The sequence below is a fragment of the Poeciliopsis prolifica genome, unplaced genomic scaffold (assembly GCF_027474105.1).
Source record: "Poeciliopsis prolifica strain line A6 unplaced genomic scaffold, Auburn_PproV2 SCAFFOLD055, whole genome shotgun sequence".
Taxonomy (NCBI): domain Eukaryota; kingdom Metazoa; phylum Chordata; class Actinopteri; order Cyprinodontiformes; family Poeciliidae; genus Poeciliopsis; species Poeciliopsis prolifica.
Genome location: NW_026562430.1, coordinates 1,257,540 through 1,271,825, shown reverse-complemented (window position 1 = coordinate 1,271,825; position 14,286 = coordinate 1,257,540). Strand labels below are relative to the sequence as shown.

General features: G+C 37.5%; 1 long non-coding RNA gene across 1 annotated transcript; it reads right to left on the bottom strand.

The window, feature by feature from the left end:
* Positions 1-705: 705 nt before the first annotated feature.
* On the bottom strand, positions 706-4,827 carry LOC129379071 (uncharacterized). The gene is made up of 4 exons (XR_008608136.1): positions 4,238-4,827; positions 1,616-1,774; positions 1,402-1,486; positions 706-1,172 (listed from the first exon to the last, which is right to left on the bottom strand). It is a non-coding gene; the product is annotated as an uncharacterized LOC129379071 (long non-coding RNA).
* Between the last annotated feature and the right edge of the window lie 9,459 nt (positions 4,828-14,286).

Below are 14,286 nucleotides of genomic sequence, written 5' to 3'. Positions count from 1 at the left end.
CAGCTTAATACTGTAAGGGTGTGAAAAGTCAAGTTATTTTTAAAATTACGTAAAACGTTGACATCTTTCTTGTCAACGTTTATGGTGGAAAACTTTCTGTTTTAAGTTTTCCTGCATAAATGCATTTCTGCTTTTAATTAAGTCTAATCCTTGTATTTTTGTGGAGTTACTTCCTATCACATTCTCCTCTGTCGATCCATTCATGGTAAAGTCTGTCCCTTCATATTTATATCTCAGTCTTCTGGGATTGGATCTAAATTTCTCTGAGCAAAATGCACAGTTTGTTGGCTCTTGCTGCCTGCAACATGTTACAGATGATTCAGCTTCAAGTGGGCGTCTGTCTTTGTCACAATGACATTGGATGCCAATTGTGTATCAACTCTCCTTAGTCGGCGCATTACCTCCAAACAAACCAGCTACACTCGCACATAAACAGACCCAACATGTGCTTGACGTTTTGATGCTTTTGGAAATGGTAGTGGCCTGTGACAAATTACACCATTTTCAGCACCCAATTGTGGCCATAGTGAGCATTCTTGTTATAGTCCAAAAAGCCAAGAAGACACTACATGTCTTGCCATATTTATTTATATTTTGTTCCTTCCAGACTCTGTTTCAATTCTTATTTGACTGTGAGGTGCGAAGTTCAAATTATTTTCAATGAGAAGGAATGAATACATTTGAAGCAAAGGAATGCACTTAATCCAGCAAACATGAGCACTGTGTGTTTGGTTTTGTCATTTAACGGAGCGACGGTATTATTCAGATAGTCTTGGAGTTTGGAAATGGCAAATCGGTGCGAGGCAGGGGAAAAGGTTCAGCACACATCGCTATATAGAAGTACACTCTGTTTTCCAAAGGATATTGAATAAAACTTGAGTGTGGTGGAGGAGCTGGTATCCGTGCTGCGCGTGTGTCTGCTCTAATTAAGGATAAATACTCATGAAATCCCGGTGATGCTCCGTGTATTAATAAGCCTGTGGGATTCGTCTCAGTATGCGTTTCCGTGCATCAACAACGGTGTGTGTTAGCGAAGTGCCTTTGAGAAAACAAAGGATGCACAGAGGTAAATCTTCTCCATGTGCTCTTTTGTTCCTCCCTGTTTGGTTCCCTTTGTTTTTATTTTTATTTTTTCTATCAAATGTTGGTGCAATCAGCAGGACACTGGTGTGCTGTGATAAAAGGAAGGAGAGGACATGAAAGAAATAATTCTGCAAAAACATGTGGTTCATTCTTTCTTTTAAACTAGTTTCACTTTTACCCATTAAATTATTGCTGGCTAATTAATTTCCTACATTAACATGTGGCACTTGTCTTATTTTTTTTCTCTCACTCTGAGACTAGTATTCAGTTTCTGTGGCAGTATTCAAGGACTAAGATTAATTGTAGAATCTGATTTACCTGTCACAGTATTGTTGCTTTTTCTGCTCTCTCTGCTGCAGTCTAGTAACTCAGAATAAGACGTTTGGTTTTTGTCAGAGAACACCTGCAATAGAGACAAAGGGAAGCCCTGAAATGGTCACCAAACCTAAGAAATTAGAATTTCAAAGAAACCATTTTCCAAATTTAGTTGAAAAACGAATCAAAAATTTGACCTTGATTATACATTACTCACAATTTTTGTCATGTTTGATTACTTTATGCTTGATGTTATATTTCAGCTGGTCAGACTGGGAGTGGCTAATGTTCGTTCCATTCAAAATCCGAGAATAATGACTTTTGCATGTTCTCCCTTTGCTTGTTGGATCTTTTTGTGTTTTCCAACCTCTTCTCACTGTCAGAAAACATATTACTGTTAGGTTTATTGGTTAAATGCCTGAAAATATGACTGTGTGTCTGCTGATTTGTTCCCATGTTGCCTTTGGGCACAGGGTTGTAAAATATCCTCTATTAAAACACCTTAAGTTTCCAAGTTATGTCAGTGGAGCCACAGACTGATTTATCCCTTGTTATTCAATCAAAACTAGCCCTGATCAATGTTGAGTACATTTTCTTTATTTAATAATTTCTCATAGGTTGTATGTTGATTTGGAACGTTCTTTTGCACAGCATTTTGATTGACTTTAATCACCAACATTACTAACAAACACTTATCTTTGTACAAATATAGGTGATGAGTCTGTACAATTTATGAATGTCACTTCTGAATTGAATTTGCGAAATTTAAATTGAAGTTTTTGGTATGACTTACTGAGATGCAGGTGTTTCCTTTAAAGAGTGGGATTTTCTACTTTTCTTCCCTTTTCATTTTCAAATGTTGCAGTCAAAGCAATCAAATCACCTTTTATGCTCAGGAAGTTTCCTAACTGAGTGAAATGACATGGAAGCATCAAAGCGGCAGCCATGAAGAGAAGCTTCAGCATGGAAAAGGGGCTAAACTATTTTCTTCCCAACTTTTTTCTTGAGGATGCAGAGGGCATGTCCAGCAATGTGACCTTCGGCTTTCCAATCTGAAGATCAAAACCTCGTGTTCAGGTCAACTCACAACTTAAACTCTAAGATTCCATCATTGATAACAAATGAAAATCTATTTGTTTGTGAGACATTAATTATATTTGTAAGAGACGCCTCTAGCTGCCTGAAGTCTAGTCATGACTCGGCTCTCCTGTCAGTTCTTCCTCCTCATCCCGGCACACCTGCCACTAATTCCCTCATTCACGCTCATAAAGCTCCGGTACATAAAAAACAGCCGCTTTGTCTCTGTGGTATGAAGTTGAAGGGCTGGTCCATCTGTTCCAACAGTGACAGCATATGATATCCCTCCACCCTGGCCTATTCAAGAAGTTGTTTTCTGTTTAAGCCTTAAAGTAACAGTCTAAAGCATATAAACTACGTAGCCCATCTCGAAGGTGGGGCTATGTCTATCCAGACGTTTTGGACAGCTGAATGGTTGACATAGAGATTAAAGGATTTCTCAAACATGCATAATAATAATAATAATAATAATAATAATAATAATAATAATAATAATAATAATAATACAATCAACACTCCATGTATGTTTTGGATGAAGGAATATCATTAAAGCTTAAATAGTTGATTTTTCATAATACTACCTCCTTAAAAATCATTCCTCCATCATTTTGATGAGAGCTAAAATTTGACTAGGCCAAAAGAAGAACAAAATGGTCGATGGATTTAGTTAAATGTTAAATTATGATGTTCTAACCTAAGATTTTGCTCACATATTTATTTATTTTTTTTCGTTATATGTCCATACATATCCCTCCAGAATGGACAGAATGTGATTTATCAACTCAAATTTAAAACTTTCAGCATTTAGTTTGATTTTTATAGTTACAGTTACAGTATTAATCTTTGACAAAACTTAATAGTTTTGTCAAAGATCAATATGCTTATTTTATAATTTTATTTTATAATGATTACATCAACACTGTCTCCTTTAAACTGAAGGTTAAACTATTTACTGTTAAATAGTAATTTAGATTACTGACTACTTTATTTGGAAAGTAACTGACATTAGCAGTAACTATTTACTGTGAAATAGTTATTAACTATTTAAGTTATTTACTGTTAAATAGTTATTAACTAAGTTATTTACTGTGAAATAGTAAATGACTATTTAACAGTAATTTACTGTTAATAGTTAATAACTAACAGTAAATAGTTATTTACTGTAACTTTTGCGTTTTTGTTGTCAGCAGCTGCTAACAACAACAACGCAGTGAAAATCATATTGATCTTTGACAAAACTTGACAGTTTTGTCAAAGATCAATATGATTATTTTATAATGATTTAATTTTATAATGATTACATCAACACTGTCTCCAGTTATAAGGTTAAACTGAAGGTTAAACTATTTAATGTTAAATAGTAATTTAGATTACTGACTACTTTATTTGGAAAGTAACTGACATTAGCAGTATCTATTTGCTGTTAAATAGTTACTGTTTAATAACTAAATAGTAAATAAGTAAATAGGTATTTACTGTGAAATAGTTAGCTATTTCACAGTAAATAGTTATTTACTGTAACTTTTGCGTTTTTGTTGTTGTCAGCAGCTGCAAACAACAACGCAGTGAAAATCATATTGATCTTTGACAAAACGTAATAGTTTTGTCAAAGATCAATATGATTATTTTATAATGATTACATCAACACTGTGTCTCCAGCTATAAGGTAAACTGAAGGAGAGATTGTTTTATGGTTACAACAGTAACCATTAAACAACATCAAGGGAAAACAGTAAAGGCAAACAGAAAAAGGATATCTCACGTGAAAAAAGTTCCTCCGTCCGTCCCTCCGTCCGTCCGTCCGTCCTTCCACCCGTCCGTCCGTCCTTCCACCCGTCTGTCCTTCCGTCCATTGTCTGCTGCTAATCCAGGGTCGGGTCTCGGGGGAAGCAGCTTCAGAAAGGAGGCCCAGTCTTTCCTGTCCCCTGCCACTTCTTGCAGCTCCTCTGGGGGAACCCGAAGTCGTTCCCAGGCCAGCTGAGAGACATGGTCCCTCCAGCCTGTCCTGGGTCTTCCCTGGGGCTCCCTGGGACCGTGGTGAGGGACCAGGACCTTGGACTTGGAGGCACAGATTCTCATCCTGGCCGCTTCACACTCGCTGCGAACCGCTCCAGCGAGAGCTGCTGATCACGTCCCGATGGAGCCAATAGGACCACATCATCCAAAAAGCAGAGATGCGATCCTAAGTCCACCAGAACGGATCTCCTCAACACCTTGACTGCCCCTAGAAATTCTGTCCATGAAGTGATGAACAGAATCACTGAGGGCAGCCCTGGTGGAGTCCAACTCTCACAGGGAACGAGTCCGACTAACTGCCATTGTTCCACGACCAGGACGAAAACCACACTGCTCTTCCACAATCCGAGGATCCACTGTCAGACGGAGCCTCCTCTCCAAAACTCTTCCATCCTTCAACCCAGACCTTCTCTCTTGAAGAGATCCAACAGTGCTCCAGAGAGTTGGGCGTGTTTTGTCTAAATGGCAGATTTACAGCACTTTTAAAAAATCCATGATGGTACCCAATATCGTAGTGTACCCTCCTGGTACATCTGAACAAAAACACGCCCAACTCTCTGAAACACTGTTTGCTTGGGCTCATCCACCATCTTTACTGCCATGTCCTCATTTGTCTTTGCATCCTGGGCATGTGCTGACCTTGACTTTACTCTGTCTAATTTAATTTTCAATGTGACCAATTCTTGATTTAATTCATTATTTTCATTCTCTAACCACTGGCGATCTCTATTTTTTTCCCTCAAAGCATTCTCTGCCCTCCTTCTGATTGAAATGTTATTCGACTCCAATCTTTGGTTTTCCTTGGATAAGTCACTGCACTGTTGTTTCAGTGATTGAATTGTTACCCTGGATTCCTCCAGCTCATTATTGAGCGCCTTGATTCTCCATTGTTGTTGCTCCATCCTTTCCCGTAACATTTTATTTTCGGACATCAAATCAGTGATGCCACTGTCTGTCCTCCCAGTTAGCTGGTGTATTTTCTGTTTCATGCTGTCCACCGTTGTTTTTAGCATGGAATTCTCGTCCTGTAGCTCCATGCATCGCTTCTCAATAACCTCCACCGTTGTAAAATACTCCGCCATCGCTATATGTTTGTTGAACTTTGTGAAACCGCAAATGAATCTCTCTGTGGAATCTTGGAATATAGAGACAGTCTCCAGTGATGTCACAGAGAGGATGAGTGACATCACAGTTTGTGATGTCACTCCCCCCTTGCACTGTTGTGTGTGAGGGGGGAGGAGCGGGGGAAGATGTTTTTTTTTTTTTACTTTATTCGCAGACACACTGTATAACGACAGAGTGAAACATTTGTTATGCCTCAAGAAAAACAAATACAGATAACATTGTTCAAGGAAAAGCTAAGGGGCTTCAGTTCCCAACTATACATTAAGCAGTGCAGATTTTAATTGTTTTAAATAGTTACTTTTTGTCAGAGTCTTGATATAAAACTTAACTTCATTGTAAAATGCAGCAAGGCATGGACTTTTGTCCAACTATTACTTGACAAAAGTCCATCTGCTGAGGTTTTTAATCAATTTAGTTGTGCAAATGTACCAAAAAATCCCCACAATTGATAAGTGACTTCTTCACAAACACCAGGAAGCTTGACAGATTTCCCCATTCGATGTGGACATGCTGTAATGTGGGTCAGGTTGTAGTTGCCAAGCCTCTCAGATTAATGATGCAGCAAACCATACCTCCAGGGACAAAAGCCCCACTGACAGCTGGACAAACACACACTGAATAAGTTAATTACTTACTTTGGTAATTGATCCCATGAATGATGTGTAATTAAGTCGATAAGGTGTCTGCAATTAGCCATGGCCTACAAAAAAAGAAAAAAAAAAAAAAGGTAAACAGTTCTAATCATATTTGTGCTTCCTCTATTGAAGGGCACTGCTTATGTCATTTCAGCTACTTCATGTGGGCTGTATTATTTATCACAGAGAGAGAGATTATTTATTTATTTTTATTTTTTTGTAATTTCCACATGTATGAGATTGAATTAGAAAGGGAGTACAGGTTGAGAAAGGAGACCCAGGCATGTCACTTTTTAGGCAAAGATAGAAGCAGAAATCGATTTGTTAACTTAGAAAGTAACAAAACATTGTAAAATGATTTTGCATGTCAAATTCTGATTAATTTTCAAATTTTTATTTACTTTAAAGCAAGGAAATGTTTCAACCATTGCATCATGAGCTTAGGTATCTCGAAGAGCGAGCTCTCATCCCAGTTACTTCTATGTAACCAACACTTCCAAATAATTATGAATCGCTTTTGCTCAATTAGTGAAAAACAAAACAAATGATGCAGGAATTATTTGCATTCCTTATTTGTATGAGACAAGTCAGTTAATCTATTCATGCAGTTTTTCTACAATACAGCTACTAGTACTTTTTTCTGCCTTAGCACTGCCTAAAGAAATTCAGGTCTTTTCAAAAGACTTCAATGTTCAGAAAGCTGAAATGGAAATGAGTATTCACACATTCTGTGCCATAATTACCTCAAGCACAAAGCTACAAGATGAAGCGGAAGAAGTTGAAGAACAACTATTTGCTGCATGAGCAAAAAAACCTGGTTGAACTTTAGCAAAATTATTCAGAGTTGTGGCTTCTACATATGCAGCCGCAAATGCCTAAAATGGCTTTTTTTAAATTTTTTATTTCCAAGATGATAAAAATGCTTAAAACTGCAGCATACCAGAACGTCATCTTCCACAACGTCCTGATCATTTTCCTTTCTCTTTTGCCTGAGGTGCACGGTTGGCAAACTGTTCATTTTCCTGCTGAATTTCAACTTCACTTCAAAAAATAAAACAAATTAGCAACAAAGTCGCCTCCCAAAATAATAATAAAAAAATGGTTCGGTGTGAAGAAGACAGGTGGGGGGTCGTTCTAGAGAATACGAGGTTTGCAGCTTCGGAAAGCAGGGGGCTTTTTTTGACAGCTCGACCTGAGACAGGCTTCTTTTTTTTTATAACCCTTGATACTCATTCCCCTTATTGGGCCCTTTCTTTCTGATCTGTCTTTTTCACTATCTCCTTTCTTCTCTGCTGCGTAAATGACCCTGGAGGGTTGGCAGGCTGTGAGCAGAAGCTAGTCAATCAAGATGGAGAAACGAAGGAGATGATCCAAGCCACGCTGGATGTGTGTGTGCGCGTTCCAGCAGGGGGTTGTCAGCGCAGGTTGGTCTGACATGGGAGTCGTCTCAGAGGTTGCCTAGGAAATGAGGTGGAAACAATCCTGCTAAAACCGTTCTTAAGGCAGACAGGGAAAGTGACTTTGGGGAGTTAATAGGCACTATAGGAGGACCCAGGGTGGGCCAAAGTTGGATGAAAAGAGGAAGTTTTATTTGCTATTTTTCATACAAGAGATGAGCTATTATTTTATGTCCTTTTTTAGAGTATGAAGAAGTGACCCCATCCTCAGTAGGGAATTTGTAATTACCCCTGGAGCAGTATGTTTATCTCATTTCGACACCTTGCCTGTGTTATACGTCCCAGAGACAAAGCAAATTAAAAGTGCAAGGTGGCCTGGCACCTAAGGTTCAGGAAATTGTGACTCTATGAATTGTGCAACTGTAGAAGGACGCTTTCTTTACCCTAATAGTTTGTGCCTCTAAAATCTGTTCAATTTTTTTAATGTTTCAGCCATAAACTGAAGTTGTGGAGGAAGTTTAAAGCAGAGAGATCAAAAACCAGAACCCCAAGCTTTGAACATCTCCTAGAGAAGAGATCAATCTATAATCTGAAAATGGAAAGGGTATAGCATGACTGCAAACCTACCATAATATGGCTGTCTACTTAATTAATTATGCATAGGAGAGCACAGAAGAACATTATTCAGAAGCAAATTAATTGTCCATGTTACTGGGCTGCAGGAATTGCAACATGAAAGCCAATCCTAAAGAGGTTTCGCTTGCAATTTACTTTGACAACTTAAATAAATGAACTCCAAATACTGGAAAAAAAAAAAGTTGCTCAAAATAAAACAAATAACGAGTAATTTGCATTGAGAGTTGAGTGTTTCATTTTTTCTATCTAAACCTAAATGTAGTTCGGAATCTGTGGTAAGAGTTGAGCATCCAATTTGTTTTTTCAAATTGTGCGTTTATGTTACAATTTACAAGTTACAATATAATTGTGTTCCTAATTTAGGCAAAATCTGGAAACATTTCACTGGATGTGAATACTTTTGAAATGCAAATAGAACCTTTCTTACAGCTGACATAAGAAAAACTCCACGAGACGCAAATATGACAGAAAACACATGCAGGTATTTTTCTGGAGTTTACCTCGATGTAGTTTGGTGATGAAATGAGGGGGAAACATGATTAAAAGCAAATTAAACAGCCCATTAAATATGTGAATGTTGTTGCCTGTACTGTACAATTAGGTCCATGTATCACACCCAGCTGTCCAGCTCAGTGTGGGCTCCTTCATTTGTCACCGCTCTGTGGTTTTTCTGTTGATCCACTTTCTGCACATAAACACTTTTAGGCCTGCTTTTTATGACCTAAAAAAATCTATTTCACATCTTCCGTCACATCTCTGAGGTTGTTCTTTAGATTATATACCTTATAAAAGTTAAATTTAATCTATATCCCAGAAAAATCATGTTTGTCCTTGCTTTCTTGGTTCATGTAAGATGAATATGCTGCATGAATATCTCAGCATTTTCTATAGGAGCAAAAGAAAGGAATGGTGTATTTGGATTTAGAGAACACAACGTGCTGAGCTTCTAAAAATTCAAAACCCTCAATACGCTAAGTTGCACAATTCTCCGTAAGCTTGCATGATGTAACCTCAACCCCACTGTCTTCACCATGAACAGCAGCTTTGATGTTGAACTAATTTGGTAAAGCTGTTCACTAACTAGAGCTGTAGAAATTAATGCAAGGTTAACTTTTTCAAGATAAATTAAATATTTATTCTTTCTTACCTTTTTTCTCTCCCTTGGAACACAGCTGTGCTGCAGGCCTTTTCAGCAATGCTTTGGTGTTAATTGGGGTTTTGTTTCAGAAAGTTGCATCGTGTAGTGGGTTCACAAATAACTTGTCTGAAATAATATTGGTTTAATTTGTAAATACTTAAAAGGATTTATTTCATTTGATAACCAGAGATTAAAGTAACTTTAGTAGAAGGAGGAAGGGTATGAAGAACCCAATCTAACTTGAATCTGTAAATTAAAGAATAAATTACTTTCTTTCGTTAAATGAAATGGCCTTTATTTAATGCCAAGTTAAAACTTAGTTTTCACTTAAGGAGCATTCTGTTTTCAAGAGAAGTGGAGGCACAGTAGGAGAGATTCAATTAAGCAGTTTATCTAATTAAGGTTGCATTCAAGTATCGGTTTTCATCCCTGAATCATCTGGATTTCTTTTATATTTTTGCCTTGTTGACAAAATTGTATGATTTGGGTGTAGAAATATTTTTTTCCAGAGCCAATTGAGTATGGAGAAACTACTGGTGGGTATCCAGAGTCGAGAATAAACCTGACTGATTCAAGAAGTAAAACTCCAAGCAGTTGTAGCACGATTCCAGTTGGGTATGTGGTGCAGCCGTCCAACTTTGATGCATATTCCACAGTGGCTTGATAAAGAGCATAAAGTCCTGAAAGGTCTGGTCACCTAAAGCTTCAACATGCTGGATCACAAGGACCGATTACACCACATTTCTGCAGTCTTTCTGCAAGAGAAACAGTATTAAGATGCTACTGTATTGCTAATTTGCCAAGGTTTCACATTTTTTATTTACAAAATCTAATTTCAATCTGTGAAATAAGTCATGGCAACACTTGCAGTCTACTGGTGATTATTATACTGAGACTCTGTTTATTGGTGGAGCTCAAACAGAAACTGGTTCAATAAAAACCAAATGCATTCAAACATATGCAATTAGAACAATTTAAAGCCATGTTCTTGATCTATAGGCTCTTCTCTTCGTTAGAAAGGGTTCTAGTAAACCCCTTCACTCATTAAAGTGCCGGAACATCCTTTGGTGTATGCTACGTGATCTGCTTCATTCGGTTGCGCAGCCCTTCTGTTCTGGAAATCTCACTGGGAACAGAAATCCACATATCATAATTTCAAAAGAATGTTTATTCATACCACTGTTGAGATTTTGAAGGCGTGTCTTTGGGATGCCATCTTTTCTTTTGTTCTATAATGGAGGATATACATAATGCATAAGGCCAGCTACCGCTAATTAACTGTTATGATAGCCTTTTACAGAATGCATGAATAAAATCAATATTAATGCTCAATATTTACTCACATATTCTTCTCATGAATCTTATTAGGTGTTTTTCTTTTGAGTTTGTCTCAGTGGGAACTTTTAATTTTGCAGTTCCAGTGCTAGAAAATATAAACACTCTCTCTTTCTGGTTGCATTTTAAGATATTCTCTGTCTAGCTTTACTTTATACAAGTTTTGAAAGATGGAGGGATGGGAGGAATTGTTGCAAAATTACAAGGAACTCAATCTCCTCAAACGAGTAATGTTGGCATCAGCATAATGGCAAGACACCTTAAACCCATCCCTACAGATAATAACCCAGACACACCCCTCTGTCAAACAAAATAAAAGTACTGCTTCATCAGCTTGTTCTTTTTATTATCTGTTGCCGGCATCATGGTGTGTTTACAAGACAGCTCCTTATTGTATTTCCTGATCTTATCTCCTGCCCCCTTTCATTTCCGTCTGGCATCTTTCATTTAAACTCCATGATGCAGCACCTATGTTTGCCAAGCCTCGTCAAAGCCCAGAGCTAAATATGCACAGCCTCCAAGGTCCCCGCTCTTTGCCACCTTCCAACTTTTTTTTTTTCCGCTTTTTTTCTCAGTTAAAGCTCAAGACCAACCATGTTCTCTGAGGAAATACAAGCTCTGGCGAAGAATTCATTGAGTTTGTTGTACAATTGATCCCTCAGAAACAAGATGGGGTGAAAACAAGAGTGGGTGGGTTGTATGGGAGGGTCAGAGGAACAAGGAAGGAGGAGTATATAGGAGCATCTGAGGAGATTGACTAAATGATCTAAGTCTCAAATGGATAGAATCTTGTTAAAATGTACTTGTTTTTTTCTTGCATGCCAGTGCAAGAAAAAAGTACTTGAATAGGACAACAGGAAAAATGCAAAATACATTTTTGTGGGAGCTGTTTTAATGGAATTGGAAAGTGCATGAGAATTAATTTAATGCCATTTCATTACAATTGGATTTAATTTCAGATTTTGACAAGGCCACTCTGAAAACCTTTGTTCCAATTAATTTATCGGAGACTGAATGGTTGCCGTGGTTCAGATAATTGTCCTGCTGCAAATCCCAAATGTTTCGGAGTCTGATGCTAGGAAATTATGGTTGGACTTTGGGTCTTGAATACCTTGTGATCTTTTTATTTGGTTGTTAACAAATATATTTTCTTGTGTGCCAAGTCATCTGTTGCATTGGTTTTAGTACAACTTGTTTCTCTCTGTCTCCCTCTCTTTCTCACACACACATGTGTGTTTTGTATTCTAGACATATATAACACTTTGCTGTGCAGTCCAGCCCTGTGTATCGAAGAGTTCTGCACCTTGCTCAAGGACAACTCCACTTGGAGAGGTTGGGGATTAAACTACCGACCTTGCTTTTGGAGGACTACTCCTCTTCCTGCTGTGTCATGGCCTCCCTGGTGACATCATTAAAATAATATAACTCCTTTTCTTGTTTTACTGACATTCATCTTTCCTGCAGGACCTGAACTATGAACTACAGCTATACATACCGCTTCATAGCCCAGAGCATAATTTCTACTTCAATCTGTTTTCTTCTAAATTTTGTTTTTTACTTTGGACTGACTACTATTAACAGGTATGTTCCCGATGTTTGAAATATAAACACCAAAGATATTTCTTTACAGTTTTCAGAAGCTATGCACAAGGAAGAACTATCTTCCTTATACAAGCAGCTGGATTGAGCTGAAGTTCAGGTCATTCTTTGAGATAAGCTGAAGAAGTGAAATTTTGGGTAAGCTTGATGAAGAGCCACTGCTACTTCCACATTGACAGGAGCGAGTTAACGTGATTCAGGTATCTAATCAAGATGACTTGAGGTTTTTGTACTTAGGCGTCCAAATTCTGAGATGAGTGGAAAGCAAGAGATTGAGCAGTGCATTACCAGGCACTCTGTCGTGGCTCACTTTGTATCTGTAAAGAAAATTATGCATCCAGTTTTTTCTCTTCTTGAATGAGCTCCCACAAACTGAATGCAGGAGTTTCCTGATCATGAGCACAGATACATCTGAAAATATTAAATATAGTGGAATGTTAAAATAATTTCTTTCATTTCAAAAAAAGAAAACTTCAGGTCACGTGTCTTGCTCTGCGAACAATTAGCTCCTTTAGCAATGACCTTGTGTGGCTTATCCTCTTTGAAAGAGGTGTCAGTCTAGATTCAGCTGTCTTACAAATATGTACTTTTTTTTACAATGTTAAAATGTTTTGAGATGTATCTGCAGTTGATTGACAGTAACTGTTGAATTTGCATCCCACCCATCATCTGCCCACACACATACATTCAGAAGCAGTGTTATTACAGTGTGGAACAGATCTAACCAGTAATTGAAATCATCATATCAGGTGGCTGTGACAGGATATTTGATGGCGTTTCAATGGAATCGCAGCATAATGGCCCGCACAAAGATTTGATCATTAGAGACCCAGCTTATTGTGGAGCACTGGTGATTATCCACCTGCTCTATTTTGGAGCAGAAGAAAAACTCAGCATTCAGTTTGAATCTTTATGTTTTGCATTCATTTTAAAGGGCCATAACTGCATCAAGGAGTATGAAGAGGTGCTTGTTTGGCTGTGATGAGACACAATGGAGTCAGTGCTATTAATATAAATCATTAAATGATGATGTTTGATGAGCAGGTTATGCAAATCTGGAGATTTCAATTAACCAGCTGTTGTGAGAATGAAATGAAACCCATAATTTGTTTTTTTGAAAGAAATGACCATTCCCTTCACTCACTGTAGCATAAAAATAAAACATGTCTGCATCTTTTTTGTGCAGCATTTTTCCCCTCTCTATTTTCAAGATATAATTTGAGAAAAAAAATATTTATCTAGGATTTCTGTGAATATAATGGGGCAGCACCTTATTGACAGAACAATGCTAGTAGCAGAATAAGTGGTTATTTTTATGAAACCTGTTTTAGGTAAAGTTCTAACCCTTTTAGATGGATACCAATCAGGCACAAGATTATAATCACCAGTTTAGTTGAATTCACAAGGACCCAGAAGGGTTAGCGTTGCTACGCATCCCACAGATGTTCTACTGTATTTACAGCTAATTTGGAGGCAAGGTCAACACTTCCAAATTGTCCATAAATGATTTTACCTGTGATTGGGCATATTATTCTGCTACAAAAGACCTTGGCTATCGAAAAATACCTTTTTCCATTTAAGTATGCATGTGATTTGTTTCTAGTTCTGCTTAACTTGGCGTTGTACAACATCTGTTGCAGATTTAAAACTAATAATCAGTTGGGTTTCTGAAGTACAGTAAATAAAAACTACTAGCTACTCTAGCAATTAACATTTTATTCTGTTTTTGAAAATGCATTTGCAGATACAGTGCATGGTTTCTATTCCAACAAAATAAAGCTTTAAAATCAGTGTCTGAATTGAACATGAACAAGCAAAATCCATCCTTAGCAGAATTTAAACAGTACTAAGCTGAAGGTTCACCCAAAGCAATCGTAGTTCATCTTTTATATTATTTACCTTTTTGTTCTCAAACATTGAAAGTTAGCTT